Source organism: Gallus gallus, chromosome 8, assembly GCF_016699485.2.
Source record: "Gallus gallus isolate bGalGal1 chromosome 8, bGalGal1.mat.broiler.GRCg7b, whole genome shotgun sequence".
NCBI lineage: Eukaryota > Metazoa > Chordata > Aves > Galliformes > Phasianidae > Gallus > Gallus gallus.
In genome coordinates this window covers 22,853,162-22,872,723 of record NC_052539.1, presented here as the reverse complement: position 1 = coordinate 22,872,723, position 19,562 = coordinate 22,853,162, and the positions used below count along the sequence as shown (strand labels likewise).

Genomic DNA, 19,562 nt, shown 5'->3' with positions numbered 1-19,562 from the left:
GTTTGGTGTTGAATGGCTTTAGATTCATTATCCTTATATTTCCATCAAGTAATATGCTTTCTTGGTAGAAGAGAAGATGAAAGGACCTTTTAAAAAAGTGATAGTAGAAAAAAAGAGAAAAGGAAGAGGAATTTCATCTAGGGTGTGTTTTTTGTTGCTTTGGTTTTGTTTTATTGTGTTTCATTTTAGTCACTGATCAATACGCCCAAGAGAGTGCTGCATTTAGAGAAGAAAGGCAAGCAAGCATCTTAACTAACTAGCTGGAAGTTGATTGTAGCATGCTGGTTCTTAGACAACTGATAAGGGGGGAAGAAACATTTATGCAGAGGATCAGCAAGAGCAGGAACATGCTTTAATACTTTGGCTTTTTCATGTCACAAGTCCAACGTACTACACCTGAAGATAAATTCAGACTGATTTTTCAAATTGTATGGCATAAAATTTGAAATGGGTTGCATAATAAGATATGGAGAATGATATTTTGATTCAGAATGCAATAATGTTTGCATTTGAGAGACTACATTCCTGGCAGTAGTAAGAGTACATATGTATTTGGCTATGATCTGTACATCCCTTGTGCAGTGAGGTTGCACAGAGGAAGCCTCTCGTTCTGGCTGCTAATCCCTTGCAATAGGTGTGTATATAGCACTGCATTTTTTACCTGTGTAAATTCAGAGAGTTCAGTGAAAGATCATGGATTTTCATCATTCTGCAGTCTAAGTGTGTAAGAGAAGACCTACAGTAAGAGTACCTACTTCTGCTTTTGAACTTCTGTGCTTTTTAAATGTGATTTAAAAAAACCCAAAACAATAAAAATATTTAAAATAATTATGTTGAATTTAATGATTTCCTAAAAGTACGTATATTATAAAAGTCCTTCCAGAACTTTTTCTTTCATTCTTCCTCTCCCTTTATTCCTCTTATTCACTCTGAGCATGCCCTGTCTTAAATCAAATGCTGTACTACATATTCTGTGTGAAAGCCAAACAGTGACAGATTTACATTACATAAACTCTTCCAAAATCTTTTTTAATTATTAGAATAAACTGTTTGCAGTCCATAATTTCTGTAAAGTTTTTGTTTAACAAGCAGAAAAAAAAAAAAAAAAAGAATCCAGCTCTTCCTCCTCCAGTCTGGTACACTGTGTGCTTGAATTTATTCTATCTTTGGACATAGTGGGTAAACTGTGAGGTTAGGCTTCTAAGAGAGGCAGAAATTTTGAGTTGTGTTTGCAGGACTGGAGTTGTTTTGTTTTTTTAGCAAAACGTTGGTGTACTTTGTAGATATTTTTCTGGAATTCTGTTAATACAGGGGGAAGTTTGAATTAGAATAATTAAATATTCACTATTCTCCTCAACGCCACAAAAGCTATTTTTTTGTTCATTATTTTGCATATGACAGTCTGTCATGCAATATGTTGAATTTCTTATTTACTACTCACATCTTCTTAAGTATTCACATACCTTCAGAGTTGATACTGCTCTTCTTTAGTTGCCCTGTACCTAATTTATTTGTCATGAGCAACTTTAGGTATGACACATTTTAATTTCTGGCTACATGATTATTACAGTTTAAAATGTGATAGCTCAAAATTCTCTCTTTCCTTTAGGGAAATTATTTCAAGTTTTTAGGTTCTGAGCAATTTTTTAAACCAGCTGTCTGTTTTTTAATCCACTATCTTTGTCCAATAATTTTTCAATATTTAGGAGACTGACTGGTAATCTTTTATGGAGAAAAAGGACTTATAAAAATATTGAAGGACAAAAATCATATCTGAGTACTAGCTTCAGTCTTGATTTATTGCCTGTGGTATCTTTGTATGTTTCACATCCTAGATTGCATTTGATTGCACAACTTGTTAAACTAACTATGGAAGAATGGAAATCTTCTTTGAGAAAAATGTCCCCCTGCTTAGCTTTTTGCATAGCTGTTACTTTAATCAATATCTCAGTAGTAAAGATCCAATGTGATCAAAGTCCTGGATTTCACAGTCTTCTCCTGTCTATAAAGACACTTTTTTTTGTTGTTGGGTTTTTTTTTTGTTTTTATCTGCATTCAGTAAGTGCCCTGAAGATCTGCAAGAGCATCCAGGCTCTCTATTGCTTTCATCTTCTCCCGCAGTTCTTTCTGCCATGCCAGCCATTGTGTTTATAATTTACCCATTCTAGTATTCAGCAACAGTCAGAATCCATCTTGTCAACTTATTCAGTAATTTGTTTCGCTATGTTAGCAGACCATATATTCTCATATGCAAATTCCTTCTTTGGTTTTCTTCAAAACTGTGATATTTGGAAGTAGATTTCTATAATTTATTGCAGAAGTAACTAGTATGATTAGCTTTTGTTCTGCTTTGCTTAAAATTGCTGTCATGACTATGTTATTCTAGGCATTAACTTGGGAACAGGAGCTCTTAGCCATTCTAATTCTCCATTATCTTCATTAATATTATTCTAACATTTAACACGTAACCAGAGTAATAGCATGTATACTCTGCAGTTTTAATATTCTTTGCATCAGCGTTAACTTCATGTGTGTGTAGTAAAGATCCCCTAAACTTCTTACTGCAAAATAATTTTATCCATGGACATATGGGAGTTAAACTTTCTTTGCCTTACAGTTTTCATTAGATAGAGGCTTACTGGTACCATGGCCGAATGCTCAAATAAGCATTTTAATGTTGAATAAAGGTCAACACACTGGAATTTGAAACCATTAATCCTTTTGCTCTTAAAGTAGGCAGAACTTTAACAGACTAAATAACAAATGAAATAGTAGTCTTAAAGTTCTGAAGAAGAAAGATACACTTTCAAATTAACAGTTTAGATATCTAGAACTTTTAATTTAAGCAACACAAGTGCGTTTTATTTTTATTTTATTTATTTTATTTTATTACCTTTTTTGTTTATTTGTTTTGTTTTTGTTTTGTTTTGTTTTTCCATGTTGTTCTGATGGGAGGGGAAGTTTCTGAGTTCATAGAGCTATGGAAAAAAGAGTTCCCAGTGTATTATAGGATTACAGGATGGCTTAGGTTGGAGGGGACCTTAAAGATTATGTAGTTCCAATCCCCCTGCCGTTGGCAGGGTTGCCAGACTCTAGATCAGGCTGCCCAGGATCCTAGGTTGTGTCAATGGCAACACTCAGTTTAGTGTCATCAGCAAACTTTCTGAGGGTCCACTCAATTCCACTTGTCTATGTCATTGTTAAAGACACTGAACAGCACTAGTCCCAAGATGGACACCCTGGAGGACACCACTCATGATGGGCCTCCAGTTGGATGTGAAGCCATTGACAACAACCCTCTGGCTATATCCATTCAACCAATTCTTCATCCACTTAATAGTCCAGCCTTCAAATTGATATCTTTTAAATTTAGAGATAAATTGGAGTGGGGTCATGTCAGCTTGACAACATAATTTGCCCTTCCTTTGACCACTGATGCTGTAACTCCATCATAGAAGGCTACCAGATTGATCAGAATGATCTGCCCTTGGTGAAACCATGCTGGATGTCTCAAAATACCTCCTTATCCTGCATATGCATGAAAAGCATGTATGAAAAGACCATGTGCAGTGGAGATTATCCTAGTGTTTTCTGGTCACAATAATTGTATCAGTCTAAGGATATAGAGGCTGTCCTCTTCAGATGAAAAGAAGATCGGGCTCTAAATTAATTTTTGGACTTTGAACAGTTGTGGCAGCCCTCTTGGACATTGCAGATTCTTGAATCAAAACTGCATGGCCTTTTGTTGAACTTTTAACCTACATATGACTGAAGCCTGTCTTTTGGTAATGCATCAAGTCTTGATTTCAAGACATCAGGAAACAGAATATCTACCGTTTCCTTTGATAATTTGTTCCAGTGTCTGATTACTCACTGTTAAAAATGTCAGTCTAATTCTTGAGTTAGATTAATCTTGGATTATAAAGAGGACTTGGAGGTACTGGTGAATGGTAACCTGGACACGAGCCAGCAATGTGTCCTTTCAGCCCAGAATGCTAACTGTATCCTTTATTTATATCAATTTTTATTTCTTCTCTAATAACCCTAATTCATTAAATTTTCATTTATAGAGATATTTTCTTGACGTAGATTATTCTCATCAATTTCTTCTGGATTGTCACCAGTTGAGCCTCATTTTCTGGAGGTGTAGTTCCTCAAAATGGATGAAAGAATGCAACTGCAGCTTTATCAGTGCTGAGTGAATTCGTTTCTGACTTGCAAACTATACTTAATTTATGTAATGCAGTAGGACATTTGTCTTTTCCAGAACATCATGATATTTTTGACTGGTTATCCAGCATCTAATCCAAAGCAACTTCTCATTTTCTACAGAATGGCTACCAAGTCAGTTGTACTTCATCCCAAGACGTTAATTATTTTTGGCAAAATGCAGTACTTTACATTTATCCCTACTTACCAAGCACTATAGCTTACAAATCAGGCCTTTAAATTCAACCAAGGTTGTTCTGAATTCTGATCTGTTGTCCAAAGAACTTGTAATGCTTCCAAGCAAGACAGTGCCGTGGCAAGTATGTTTATAATGCTATTTTCTGGATCATTAATCAAAATATTAAATGCTACCTGACCTAAGAGAGACTCATACAGATTCTCAATTTGAGATTTGTTTTTCTGTTGATAGGAGTGACATGTTTGTTGGTAACTGCTGTCTGAGTATTACCTTGTGAATCAGTGTCACACACACTGCGTACTGTCTTCAATTGAATCATGCTTCAATGGTTTGCTTAGAAGAACATAATGCAGAAGAGGGTAAAAAAATATTCTTAGGTACACATGACATCTGATTCTTTTCCTCTGTCCAGAAGGTCTGTTATATCCTATCAGGAAGAAAATTAGATTGCTTTGACATGATTGCTCTTGACAAATTCACGTTGGATATTATACATATCCTCATTATCTTCCAGATGCTTACAAATAGTTTGTCTATGTATTACAGTATTTTTCCATTAATTGAAGATAAGCTGATTGGCCTACGATTCCCAGGCTTTCTCTTTCTCTCTCTCTCTTTTTTAAAGCTTCCTTTTTAAACATAGATATTACTTTTGCCACCTCCCTTTTCTTTTTTTCTTTCCAGTTTCTTCATTGTCCTTTATAAGTTCTCAGAGGTAAGTCCTAATAGCTTTCAGATTCTTAGCTAGCTGTTTTAATACTTTTGGATGAAGTTCATTGCTCACTGTATATAAAAATATCTGTCCTACCTAAGTACACTGAAATTTGGACCTTCTCCATTTGAGGCTCAAATCTGATTCTTTGTCAGTGACATTAACTGTGATAGCTACATGGCTGCAATTGTCCTTATACATAGGTTTCTCTGAAAATAATGCCTCCTATTTATTTCCTCAAAAACTGCAAAAGAAATTAAGAGCACAAGTATGCTATTTGGTAGAATATATTCTCAGTTACAAAACAGTATTTTTCAACATAATCCCCACCACTGGCCAATGCATTTTCACTGGCCATGAACAAGAGCCTGCATGCCATGCTTTTAAAAATATACACCAGCAGAGGTGACCTAATGTTGCTGTCATCACTACTGAAATGCACCACCCACCCATCACTGTGCTCATGTTGACTTTTTAGCTCCATAAGTGTTTAGCAAGCATCAATGAATGTTGATGGGTACCATTTTTTCTGCATGGAGGAACTGAATCATGCACCTTTGTTTCATATGTACTTCCAGGTCAGACACGGTTCTTTCAGACTGCTCCTCTGCTGCCGTCTGTCACACAGCAACAGAATGAAATGGAGTTTTGGCAGGAAGGCTCAATCCCTACTTGCCACCAACATCTGCCTCTGACGTTGTTGGCCAATGTAATAAAATAGGAGGCATTAATTTCAGAGCAGCCTTTGTCATAAAGACTGAAGTTGTTAGTCTTTTTGGCATCATCTAATATATTTCATTCCTTACTTAAGTAGTGGACTAATCCTTTCCTTGATCTCCCTCTTACTGAAATATCTATAAAGTGATTTTATTAAGCTTCATGCCCCTTGATGTTTGCGTGTTATCTTGAAGGTACTTGATTGGATTTTTTTCATTTATGCCTACCAAATTTTTAGTTAATTTTTACTGCTATATCAGTCCTTGTTCTGTAGGTATAGCCTGTGTTTTTATTTCTAAACAGATAATTTAATTTCTTTGCACCTAATCATAACTTTGAATCTGCTCTGTGCTTTGGCCAGTGGCTTCCATGGTTTCAATGATCACAATTTATAATGCAGTACAATTGGTTTTGATGCTTATGTTGAATGAATGGCAACTTCAGAGAGGTCTGTGATTGCCCACAGATCAAAGTCAGATTTGCTAGCTACCACCAGCCCTCTCCAATATAATGATATGCATTGACAGTCATGATACTAAGTGCATTGTGATTGTTTATAGATTCTTGATTTAACCAATTGAAGTAGTTATAATATCACTGGTGTTACAACAAATATGAGGAGAGAATAAAATATTTGATTAATATTGTGAAATAATGAGATAGGCCATTTGCTTACAAGGAAACTTGAAGGTTAATCATTCATACTCTTACAAAAAATCAGACTTTGTGAGATCATATTATAGTTAATTGAAGAAGGCAAATTCTAAGTATGAGAGTCATCCATTACTGATGTGCAGCCTTATTTATTATATGACTAGATTTGACTTGCTGGTTAGGATTTCCTCATGTAGAAATGTATTTCTCTCCATATTTGGAGGATGGCAGCGAATGTGGGTCTGTCACATTTCATTACTTTAGACTTTACTCTGTTTCATTTCACTCTGCAGTAGGACTGCTTCTGAAATGGGATTATTGACCCCTACCATTGATCATGCTACCCCAGTGTGTGTGAGTGTGTGTGCAGTTAGTAGTACTATCAAAATATGAACATATGAAGGTAAAAATAATACATGATCTGCTGTGTAAATAATATCTATGGATCTTTTTTTTTTTTTTTTCCTTTCTTTTTTATCCCCCCTTTTTTTCTGAGGCTAGCTTAGTCTGTCAGCAGGATGAAAGGAAAAAATTGCTACACTTGTGCTAAATTTCCCCTGGGAAAGTAAATTATGGACAGGCCTCCAAGGACAACCCAGAAATAAAGGGATAAGATATTGATGCACTCCATACCTCTCACTCCTTCTTCCTTGTCCCACAATTGAGCACTCCTTCAATGAAAAGTTATGATTTCCTTGTTAAATTGAATTTCTCTCCTCCTTGTCTCACAATTTATTGTGATGCTGAAAATTTTATAACTTGGTAAAAACTGGCAGAAGCCTCATTTGTCCCCACAAAAGGCTACCCAAGTTTGAATAGGTTTTTAGACAGAGCTATGAATGCTCACACTTAAAGATAGATAGTCATGTCAGTACCTAGTTTATAGAAACTTTTTCAGTTACTGCAAAAGGGTTTTCACCCTTTTTAACCATAATGCTTTTTAGGAAGGAGGGAGGATTGTGGAAGGAGGAGAGTGCTGAGGAAGAGTATTTTGAATGGTGAGCTAGTATTGTTTTTCTAGGTCTCTCTAAGCATTGTCTTCTGATTTGTTTAAAGAGCTACTGAGAAACTTTGCCTCTTAAATTTCAAAATCTAGTGCTTGTAGAAAACTAGCTCCGTGTCCAGTCTTCTCACCAGCTTCTTATCCTTATTATCATCAAACTCAGTCTTCCATTCCCTCTCTCTGCATCAGGACTTCTCCATCACCATATCACTGGTTGCTGCCGGTGCTTCTGCTTATTTTTATTCTCATCATGCCCCAAAATGACAACTGGCTCAGCTGGCCATTGCTTTATGCCCGGCCACCTGTGTAGGTAGGCAGCAGAACCTGGAGTCCCAGCAACTCTGATGCCACTTGGGATACACTTTGAGAATATGGGAGTGCCACGCACAGAAGAACACTCTGTCTTTTGTACAGTTTGTAGCTTTACCACAAGTCTCAAGGTACAGGTGCCCTTGTGGCATGTAACAGAAAGGAGATACTAAGGGAAATGTCATCCAGTTGTTGTATGTATGCTCTCTTCAGTCTTTTACGCTCTTTCCTCAGCAAGTTCTTTCATTGCCTTTAGTTCTGTGAATAATGTAATGTTCACCTGTAAGGTGATTGGGAAAAGAAGACAAGAAGTGAGGACTGGAGGACTGCTATAGCTGGTGTTTGTGATGCACAGATTTGTTATTTGAGACTGGCAAATGTGGAGCGGGTGGTGGACTATGGGCAGGGAGAACTAGTTGTAAGACAGAGTGGGTACTGGAATGGTGTGTACTTATTGTGAGAGAAGTATTAGGCACAACTGCTAGAAAAGAGAAATTTGAGAAATAATTCTTCTGGCTGCAGCCTGTAAATAGTACTAGGGCAACCTTTAAAATTGCCGAATGCACTGTCCAAATATTCCTTCCAAGCATACTTAGAAGTGATGGACTGCCAATATCAAATAGTAAACAGCCCTAGTGATACATGCCTTACGATTGCGTCTTCTGGTTAGAATGTATTCATTTTTACATTCACAAGATGAAAGTTTCAGCTATTACAGCATGAAACTATATTGCATATCTAGTATATTAGGCACCTACATCTGTACCCTCATGTGATTATGGGCATATTTTACTATGGATAAAATGTAAAAAAAAGCATTTAGATTCTACTTGAACTTTTTTTTTTCTTTTAAGAATTTGATACTGGGAATGCCTTGCAAACAGCAGACTATTTTGTTATTAAAGAAATATACTTCAAGAAACAACAGGTGTCAGCTTTCAGACTTACCCATGGGTGATGATGATGTGATTTATTTTTCTTTGTTTACTTTTGCATTCATATACAGAATTCAGAGTCAAACAAGGGGGATACCGGCCTGTGACAAAGGAAACAGCAAATGTCAACTTTCTGAATATTATTCTTTTGACATGCAGTATGAATCTGCTCTGATATAGTTTATAAATTGTCAAGCATTCTCAGCTATACCGGGCTTTCATAGGAGCTGCAGATATTTGGCACGATTGGACCTAGGGGTAAGAAAGTAATGACAAAGTTTGTGTAATTTGGCTTCTAATTCATGTTCTAACTTCCTATGTCTGCAAAAGTCTACACTTAGATTTCATGTATTGCACTAATATGCTTCACTCGGTAGATAAAGATGTATCATAATACAAACATAATATCATCTGGGCTACTTGAGCACAGCTGCCAAAGTCTGCTACCAGTGCATGCATAGAAAAGCCAAGGTCTTTAATGCAACATTCAAGCCTTTTTGTACCCCTGCTAATTATTAGAATTAGTCAATTTCAGCAAATCAAAAAATGCATTTCATTCTCCAGAAACCTATTTTCTTTGTCATCAGCAATGCCAAGTCTCCTTTTGCTTGATTGGGTTATGAGCCAAGCTGCTCAGCTCTGTCAGAAAGGAGGCAGTTCTGTGTGGGTGCCAAAGCAGAAGTTGTTAGTCTGTAGTCAGCTTTACAGCCACAAAATGCCGAGTGAACAGGATACAAGTGGCAGCTGAGATTCACAACTCAGGATTGCAACTGAGTACCAAAATTCTGTACCAAAATTCTGTACCAGAATTCCTCCTGATTTCAATTTTATGCCTTAGACAAAGTCCCATGTGATGCAGCTGGCATTCCTATCAGAATATAAACTCAATGGAGGCAAGATTGTTTCTTTCCTCACTTAAAACAGCACGTATGTATATGAATGCATAGTTGGAACAGACTATTTCTCTGAGGGCATTCTCAGGGTTCTAATGATCTCTGTGATCTTTTAAATAAAAACAAGGTGAATATTTATTAAGTATATCTGCAGTGTGCAATATGCAAATGATTGTGATTTCCGAAACAGAGTGCTATATGCAATGTGATTGCCATGCTGTAGCTTACATTCAGCAGTCATCTGAGCTCCTGTGAGCTCTCTGTGTTGTGCTGTCCTATGGCACATGCTCCTTTGTCACACCCCTCTGTGGGTCACAGTTGGTGAGGCCGGGCAATTTGGCAACCTGGGAGTACCTGGTAGGGGAATAATATAAGGATGATTTACTTAGCTTGTATCTCCTCACTGGCTGCTGCTGTGTGTAGTTAAAGAAAAGGGAGTATGATGAAAACATTTATATTTATACTCTAAATATTTGTCATACTCACAGTGGCTCCAGTCTCTGCTTTTATGCTGTACCCCCAGTGAATCCCTGGGTTGTTGCTGTAAGGCTAAAGGAGAGCTCAAAAGAAGGTATTGTCTGTTTTCCTGATTGTCAGGTGAATAGTTTATGCCAAGCATCTTGAAAATAGTCCATTTAAATCTGAGTTGCCAAATCAAGTGAGTGTCACTATAATCAGCTCTGTGTTTACCCTAAACAGTGTGTGTCCTTATTAGTGCCTTTTCAGTCCCCTCAGACATGCTGATATTGATTGAATAAACACTAACGATAATCTCAATCAGCAATAAGACATGATATACACACATACCGTAACCTCGATGTTACTGTCAATAATGCTGGAAGATTTCATTTGCATTCTTTTGTGTGTGTGTGTGTGTTGGTATAAACATCACAGTGCTGTTTTCTCAAGCTGTTTTTATATCTTCTTCAGTGCTGTGCTTGTTCAGATCTGCTCCCATGTAGAAGTTAGCTGTCTGTCCTTTGTCCTGTTCTCCATTTCACAGAAATATCTCAAAGCAGCTTAGAAATACTAATTGAGACAGTATAGCCATGCTACTTTGCTGAGCACAGAGCATACACTCTTCCACATCCCAGTGGTATTGTAGGAGGGAGGTGAGGTAGGCAGGAAAGTAGCAGGGTGGTTATTTGGCTGGGACATGTTCCAGAACAAGGCAGGGCATCTTTAATTAGACGAATGGTCAGGACTATGATTCTTGCATTGCAGATGAAAGTGGATGTTTTGTTCTTTCTAACACCATTTCAGAGTCATAGTTCTGACTCATATCCGTGATTGGAAAACTACGGCCTGCTGAGCCATTACTGTCTTTAAAGAAGCATTTATTTATTTGTATTTTCAATTCTGTGATGTTTATATTATAACACCAGCAGGCAGTATGTCAACAAATACGAAGATTTCAGGTTTGGTCATGTTAGAAACTAAGGGAAAGACTCAGATAAAATGTCTCCATATCTGATTTACTTAAAATGTCTGTTTTGCTAGAATGACACACAGAATAGCCACGCTTCAAACTCTGAACTGTATTAGAGCTTGTGAGTTCTATTTGCTTCTTTCTTATGTGGGAAGTACTCCCATCCATGTGTGACCAACTATATAATAAAAGCAGAAAGAGCAAACACGATCTGTTTTCTTTGACTTCTCTGTTTGCTATCTGCCTGTCTTTCATGGTTTCTTTATGCAAGCAAAAAAATTCTGTGAAGCATGAAGCCCTGTGGCAAATGCTAATATAACCAACAATCAGGAGAATAATTGTTTTGCAGGCAATATTCGCATTCTGTAATAGAGAACAAAAGCCTTGCAATTAAGACAACAGAACATTAATAACACACATTTATCATTCTATATGAGCTTATTATTTCCAGTCCTTTGCTAATAGTTTTAATTTATATACCATTCCTTACAAAGCTGTATGTTAATGTGGTCTGCATTGCTGGTTTAGTATTGAGAAATATTTTTAGCATTTTGCACTATCAACTTCTCTTCTCTGGGTTCTTTGAAGGACAGAGCACAACCTTGAGATCCACAAAATGGGCTCTTTGTCTTTCCTGCCTGGAATTCTGTCATCCTTTTCTTCAGTCTAAAACTGGATTCTAGTTTCCTTTTGAAACAAGTATAATTCCTTCACTTTCATCTCAGTGTTAGCTTATTCCTCCTACGTATCTCTTTTTGCCCTTCATTCTCAGATTTGTCTCCTGCTCTGAGCTGGCTGTTCGTGCCTAGGCTTTCCTACAGCCTCATGCTCCTACTGGAGATTTTGCAGCTCTTCCTGCACCGTCCCATACATCCTGGCTATTGTTTCCCTCTTGGCCAATGCAACTTGGTTTTGATTAGTGCGTGGTGCTATTGTGACTTTCTCCTTTGCTGTTTGAATCAGACGAAGCTCCTGGGAACAGAGCCATGGCTTCACACTGGTGTCTTCTGGCTAAAGAGCCACTGACTGAATTCAGAAGGGAGAACAAATTGCATCTCCTAAAATGCCATTGCTGCTGGTTTGCAGGTGTGGGTTCTTAATACAGAATTCTTATGAAAAGCATGTCTTTGTTCTATTTTAGCCATACTGCATAAGCAGTGCTCTCGTCCAAAGGCTTTTGGTAGTTACCACAGTTCCCCATCTCTATGCACAGAGAGCTGAATGGTGGTGGAATGGTTCAAACACTAACAGAATTTATCTTTGAAAATCTCTTTAGCAATATATAATTTTTGTTTTGTAAATATTGAGGGCTTGGATGTCAAAGGATTATTTTAAAATGTTGTAAATCAAATATATTACCGTGGCTAGGTTGTGACTAATTTTTGTCTTGATTTGGCTGTTGCAGGCTGATGCAATTCTCTGGCTGAGATCAAGGGAGTGAGCATGTGAATAAATTACTGATATTTAAACAGAGGTGTTAATTTGCAATGCATGAGCTGCTCCATAGTAACTGCTTATGTGCACACTCTGACCTGGTGATAAATGAAAGATACTGTCAGGTAGTTTACATCACTTAAAGTTAGCCCAAAGAGAACAGCTCTTCTTCAGAATTTCTTTTCCCCCAAGAGAGAGCATTTGCAGTGAACTACTCAAGCAGCAGTGCTGTTAGGAAAAATATAAAAGATAGTGAAAGACAAAAAATTGAGTTAGAAGTTTGAGAAAAATATTTGCTTATCGGATCTAGAATTGTAGCCACCATAAAGTGAATGAGATAACTTTCCCAAAGTGGTTAATGTCTTTTCAGAGTGAAAAGCTTATAACACCTCTGAGATGGAGCTTTTCTATTTGATCTTTCTTACACTTGGTTAACTCTGGTTTGTTGGCATTGTTTGAGATAAGACTTAATTGTCCAGAAGTGTATTCTAATGCTCTTTTTGGATACCCTTGACTACCTGAGGCATTCACAGTGGTCTAGAAAATATGACACAGATCTACAGGAGAATAACGCCTTTCCATATGGGCAATGGAAAGCACTTGCACTAATACAGAGTTCCTATATTTGGGCTGTTCAGTTCCTCCTGGCCACACAACAGACTAATTTATCCTCTGTATTTCTCTTTACCTCTTAAAAAAAAGTTTAGTGAGGTGCACAGACTGTTCTGAGACTTCAGTATATGTTTCTCTTTCAATCCAAACAAATACAAATTGATACAATCAATTTGAAATACATTCATTTGGGAAAAAATTCACCAACTCTACTCATTTTACTTATTTTGTTTACTCAATTTACTTGCTAGTGGAGCAAATATTTACTGTTTTGACTTGGATTCCCATACCAGTTCTGCCGAATTTCAGTCTCTGCAGTCCTTTCAGTCCTTTACCTTTGCAAGGATGCAGGTGATTTTGTGGGTCATCAGACCTTCCTTCACTATTAATATTATTTATCCAGGTCTGCTGCACTATTATTTTGTGTATTCTTGTGATAAAAGAATCTGTGAGTTTGTTTTAAAAAGGGTAAACGTAAAATTTAAGAACTATAGATTTAAAGCATACATTTAAAAAGGGTGAAGATAAGCAAGGGTAAGTCAGTGTCATTAGAACTTGGTATAACATTTTCATCAATATAGATACTTGCAGGAAAATAAAATTAACTCGGAAGGTGATGCCTTTAGGGAGATAAGTGATATACTTACAACAGTAACAAGGGATGTATACAGTTTTGTTTCATTTTGTTTTGTTTTTGTATTTTGGAAGCCTGATTTCAAATTTGGATTTGACAGTGAGATAAATATAGGAAATATATTTTCCACTGTTTCTTTCCCAAACCAAAACAAATGTTTTGCTCCAGGGTGTGTTTGGAATCTACAATGAATCAGTAGTAAAAGGAAAAAACTATTTAAACACTATCGAAGTGATCTTAAACATCCATTACCATAACATTATGGTATTCTAATGCTGCTGCATAATGTGGAAGGAAAACAGAACACTTAGGGAAAGTAGTTTCTGAGATTAATTTGATGTATTTATTTTGGAGGTAAGATAGAGAGGCTCTTATGAAATTGTTTTAATGATTTGAGTCTATGATAGCAAATACTTTCTTATCATTTCATCAATGTGATGTGAGTGATAGCTTGTTCATGGTTAAATGTGTGGAGAAAGCTCCTTTCTCCACTGAAGAAATAGGATTTTTGCCATTTTTTTTTGTTCTAATTAGTGCGGCCGTAAATCATTTAATTCAATCCAATGCTAGCCTATCCAAAATGTATGATAGAAACTGTTTTGGATTGTATTTTTCTCTATTTGTATTTTATCTGGATGGTTTAAAATTTGTTGATATTGCAGGCACACTCCTACTTTGGTCCGTTGTTATAAGCAGCACATTTCTGGCTGAGGAAAACAGAACAGGCTTCCGTAGGAGCTCACATACTGTTGGGATCTGGAATAATTGCAAATTAAATGGTGTTATATAAGTTTGCCCTTCAGAAATTTGCTTTGAGAATTTTTAAATCCAAATAAAAAAGCCCTCGGTTGCCAGTTACTGGAAAAGTCGCCACCAAATGATATAAAGTACATGCTGTTAGGTATTAGTGCACAGCCTCCACAATGTTACTAGGGGGCTCAAAAAGCTGGATTAGCTATCTTTTGGGAATTAATTTGTTTTTAGCACTAAATACATGGTCAACCACACAGCAGCGTGATTAGCTGCCATGGATTTCTGCTGGCACAATATCACTTTTACTCAGTGTTGTAATTACTATATTTTAGACAGGTTAGCAAAGATGAATTCTTAGCCTGTGGTTACTTATTCTCCACTATTTTAATTTTTTTATTTTTGGAGAAAAATGAGAGAAAAAAGAAAAATCCTCGGAACACTTTTTATATAATCTTCCATTATAGAAAATGTTCTCTATCTCAGAAAATATGTAAGAAACAGATTTTGCCCTCTGGATGGCTGCAACTTAGTGGTCAATCCGAAAAGCTTCTGTTGAGTAACACAGTGACTTCTCCATATTTCTTTGTCCTTCATCTCTGTTCCATTTAAAGGAATGTAAGTATCTGAGTAGAAACAAAATGGACTACAAAATGAGCCATTGCCAATACTTTTGTTTTCTGAAGTCTGGATAATTATAACTTTGTTTGTTTTTCTCACCTATTATGGGCAATTTGTCAAGTGGACGACATTAGTAGGATTGTAGTTTTAAAATGCTTCTGATCCAATCTATTTGGCTGCAGTAAGAATGTGAAAAAAGTTGTAAATTGGTTATTACCCTGAGCGCATTTTCAATATAAAAAATGTCCTCTTTAAGTGAGATGGAAAAATGGGGACTTAAATCAATGAGAAAGGTGCATGCTGACTGTACAAACATGAGGACTTGTTGGTTTCTGTGATGTATTCTGTGAAGGGTAGGAAGGATCACAACCATTCCCTTGCAAAATAATCAGTTCCAAACTACAGAGACTGCTCTGTCCCAGTGTATGTTTCCTGCCACAGGAGGAGGGAGAACAAGGACAAAAAGTAAGTACTGGTGATTGGCCAAGCTCTCATCTCCAACTACACGGTGTCAGGAAGACCATGTTTGAGACTGAAGCTTCTATATATATCTATTTTGACTTTGCCACCTGTCTTGCACAGAATAGGCTCCCGTCAAGGGTGAGTTGTGACTTTTTTTGAAAGGACAAGGTGACATCTGAAGAACAAAGATACGGATGTTAATGTAGGGTCTACACATTCACATAATTACATTGAACACGGTTGAGTACCCCGAATATACGGTGTCCAGGGCTGCTTGAATTCTATAGCATATTGTGTGTACAGTATTCTGCACAGCCTGGCAAACGTTAGTGAATTCAGTAGCACTTCTGTGGCAGTAATGACATGTAACCATCTGTGATTTCGCACCTGCAGAAGCCACTGTCAGCTGTTGAAGTTCAGCAGCCTTGGCTTTGCATGAATTTATTGCCCAAAAATTCACTCATTTTCTAGCCGCAGAATTCAGATAACCCTTTCAGTGAACTTTAAGTTCTTACATATAATAGACAAAAACTGTGCTCCAGAGAAAACCTCTACCAGACTGCCTTTCTGATTAAATACTGTTTGTGCACTGTAGTGCCTTTATAGAGTAAATAAGAAGTTTATATAAAAGTAATAGCATTGCTGACGCTGGGACACTGCTTAGTGCTCCCACTGGCACCGGGGCTGTTTTGTGCAGGCATTGTGTGAGCATACGCAAGAAGACAAACTTTCTTCTGAAACGTAGAAAAGGGAAAATGTAAACAGAGGCCCCAAATGGTGAGCTGGCCTGACAGGCTGTACTGCAGCACCGTGGGGAATCCAGGAGTAAAATCTCCATCTTGATTTTCCCACCAGTGCCTTAAACACTTCTTTATGCCATCTGTCATGAAAATGAACAAGATTGGCTTGCTTTCTCTAGCTTCAGACTCTGCTAGCAGGCACTCGCATGATATGATTTTATATAACTAGTTTCAGAATAAATACAAACTCTGTTTATTCTGCTAACAAGAGAAGTAGTTCTATTAAATGGGAACAGATCTCAGCTGTTTCTTACCAGAATGTGCACTGCGCTTGGTGTTTCTCACGTGACCATTCTGATTCATCACAGATGTCGATGTATTGTTGTCTACATCCTTGTACAAAAGACTTTTGTGGGGATATGCAGGCTTTGCAGAAGCCATCATCCTTTTCATTTAAGTACTACTGGACAGGCAAAGCATGCTATAAGGAGATGAAAAAGTCTGTGGGACCAGGTCACTGCCTGAAACCTAGCCACCTCTATAAAATGAGCATTTGGTATCATAAAAGTTGCTCTCTTTAGATAGATATGTATTTATTTATTTTTTTCAGTTTTCTGAGTTTTCTGTAACAACCATGGCCTAATTTGTTACTTAGTAAGTGCCAGTTCATGGGAGTAGTACTTTAGATCTTAAGGTAGAAATATTTTAAAGATATTACTAAGATTTCCACTCTTGAAAAAACCTGAGAATTGTAAGAAAAAAATGCCTTGAAAAGTTTTTTGCAAGGAGGAGCACGCATAAGTTTATTTTAAACCAAGCTTTTCCCGTACTGCTGCAAACTCTTCCAGCATTCTAATAAAGTCCCATCAAGTAAAGTCCAAATCTTATTTTTTTCACCACTTGTTCTTTTCAGTGGAACAATTAAAAAGGTTCAAAGATGATTATGAATTTTTAAATACTGAATGACTCAAAAAAAATGTGAGAGGTAAAAATTTTCCTAATGTAATGGAGCTTCCTACGTGATGATAAATGCGATAGCTTTGTCCAACTTACTAACATCAGATAAATGATCATTTTTCCTAATCCTTGCCATTATGTGATTTAAAGAGGAAACATACGTTGCCAAGAACACACAAAATGAGTGAATGATTTTCTTTATCACAGAGGCTGGGGGGAGATCAATTTCTTTATTAATAGTTTGGTAAAAAATTATAATATTTAACTGATGTTAGTCACAGCCTTTGAAGTCGTGCTATTTCAGATGCAGAATGTGAAATGATCTATAGCCATTGGAGGATGGTGTAGAAAGGAAGAGATGTGAGAAAGCCACATCTCCGTGCTGTGAAACCTCATGCACAACTTAAGGAAAGTAAATTATAAAAAATTCACACTCACTTAAATCTATGTGTATTCCGTTAGCTCTAATTAGGTTATTTGCAGTGCAAGTTACTAGATGTGGAACCATTAAAAATACAAAGACCTTTGTAAACCTGTCAGAAGGTGAATAGCCCCTTAGTCTTTAGAATAAGGAATATAATCACCTAGTATTACATGCTCTGGTATCAATGCACTTACATGAAGTATGTTTATAGACTCACAAGGCTGGAGGCTTAATCAGTAGTTAAATGAGGTAATGAAATAACTGTTATTCCTAACAATTAAGAACTGAATCCCATTGACAATTAATTTCTAGTACTGTAACCAAAACTTTTTTTCTGAGATTATTAGAGAACTTCCTGTCTGTCTTCTATAAACTAATTTGACATAAAGATCCTAATGGATGCAGTGGGTATTTATAGCTTATACAGTAACAGTGTATAACCTCTGGGATCAATGTAATTAGAGAAAATCAGTAACAATAGCAAAATCCCAGTAATTCAGACTTGAAATGGTAGGTGTTAGGGACCAGTGTCTATCTTCCATATCTATCGTCTTCTTGAGGTAGATCTGATCTGAGTAACAAGTTTCTCTCTTCTTCCTCTTGTATATCCTACAGTGGCTTTCATGTAACAATATCAGGGGTCAAGTTGAATCAACTTTCACCCCCTTTTGCTCTATTCCGTGAATACTTCTTAGTCACTTTCTCTGAAAAGAAGTCAGGGGGCAAATAGTTCAATTTATTCCTAGATGCCATGTAACAACCAAACAATACATTCTTTGCTCATATCTTAAGCTTTCCTCAGTCCTTTACTACAAGACAGCATTGTGGTTATCCTCTGAGTCATAGTTATTTTAGATGAATAGTGCTCAAATAGGATATAAAAATAACACTCTGGGAGATAATGAGGTAATCGGAAAAAGTTAATGCAATGCAGTTGAAACAAGTGATCCACAAAATTTGTGCAAAATTGCTTCTTGACATGAGTCGTGTAACTCATCAGACTGTTTAATATCAAGGTTTCTTTTTAAACATCTTCAGTATTTACTGAAACAAAATTATTGTACTTTTAGCTAACACGTGTGTATTGTTACTGGAACATGAATCTAGAAAAATAAATTCAGTTGACCAGTAGCACAGCGAATTCGTGAAGTAGTTTGTTGTACTTTGTTTTTACCTACACAGTTTTTAAACATATCTGCTAAGTAAGGTTGTCTCAAGTTTTCAACAAGAAGGTACGATGAGAAGAGGCTGAGTGATACACCCCAGAAAAATGCTTCTTCTGTAACACTGTCAACATGCACTCTCAGTGAACAAAATAAATAGTTTTATGAAACCTTTCAATTTTTTAATAAGTCAAAATACACTTTTCTGACAGCATAATTGCTTTTCATAGTAGGCCTTAAATCTGCACCACTATAAAAGAATAATGCTACAGTAGATCATTTGTGAAAACTTAATGAAAACTGAGTTAGTGAACCTCAGAGTCAGTAGACCTTGAAATTCACTTTCAAAAACTAATTTGCAGTAAATGTATGAGAAACATATTTAGACATGATAAACTTTCAGTCCTCTGTTAGCTAGGTGCAGAAGTTTATCTTGATTAACTATTTTTTCTTTTAATTAATCATTCATGTAGGTAGCCACGATGTTGTGAGTTACACTTCCATTAGTGACACTCATCCAGCAAGAGCAGCATTATTTATTTATTTTTCTTGACTTCCATAAATAATCAAATATGCCAAATTGTAGCATTTCTTTGGTAGCCTTCACTTTGTGTATCCTATTCATCACTGATGATCGATGGGCTACTCTAAATATATTTTGGACAAGGGAAAAAATATAACCTTTGTTGGCAAACAACAACTATT

The 19,562-nt window shown here is 36.6% G+C and overlaps 1 protein-coding gene and 1 long non-coding RNA gene across 10 annotated transcripts in view; one reads left to right on the top strand and one right to left on the bottom strand.

Annotated features, from left to right (window-relative positions):
- Positions 1-19,562, top strand: part of BEND5 (BEN domain containing 5) — an 840,137-nt gene that overhangs the window by 348,224 nt on the left and 472,351 nt on the right. The window lies entirely within an intron of this gene.
- LOC112532900 overlaps positions 1-19,562 on the bottom strand; it is a 113,171-nt gene that overhangs the window by 53,088 nt on the left and 40,521 nt on the right. Inside the window, exons 2-4 of the long non-coding RNA XR_003076435.2 lie at positions 9,860-9,985; positions 8,752-8,839; positions 4,679-4,835 (exon numbers count right to left, since the gene is read on the bottom strand). This is a non-coding gene — a long non-coding RNA (uncharacterized LOC112532900). The remainder of the gene's footprint in view (positions 1-4,678; positions 4,836-8,751; positions 8,840-9,859; positions 9,986-19,562) is intronic.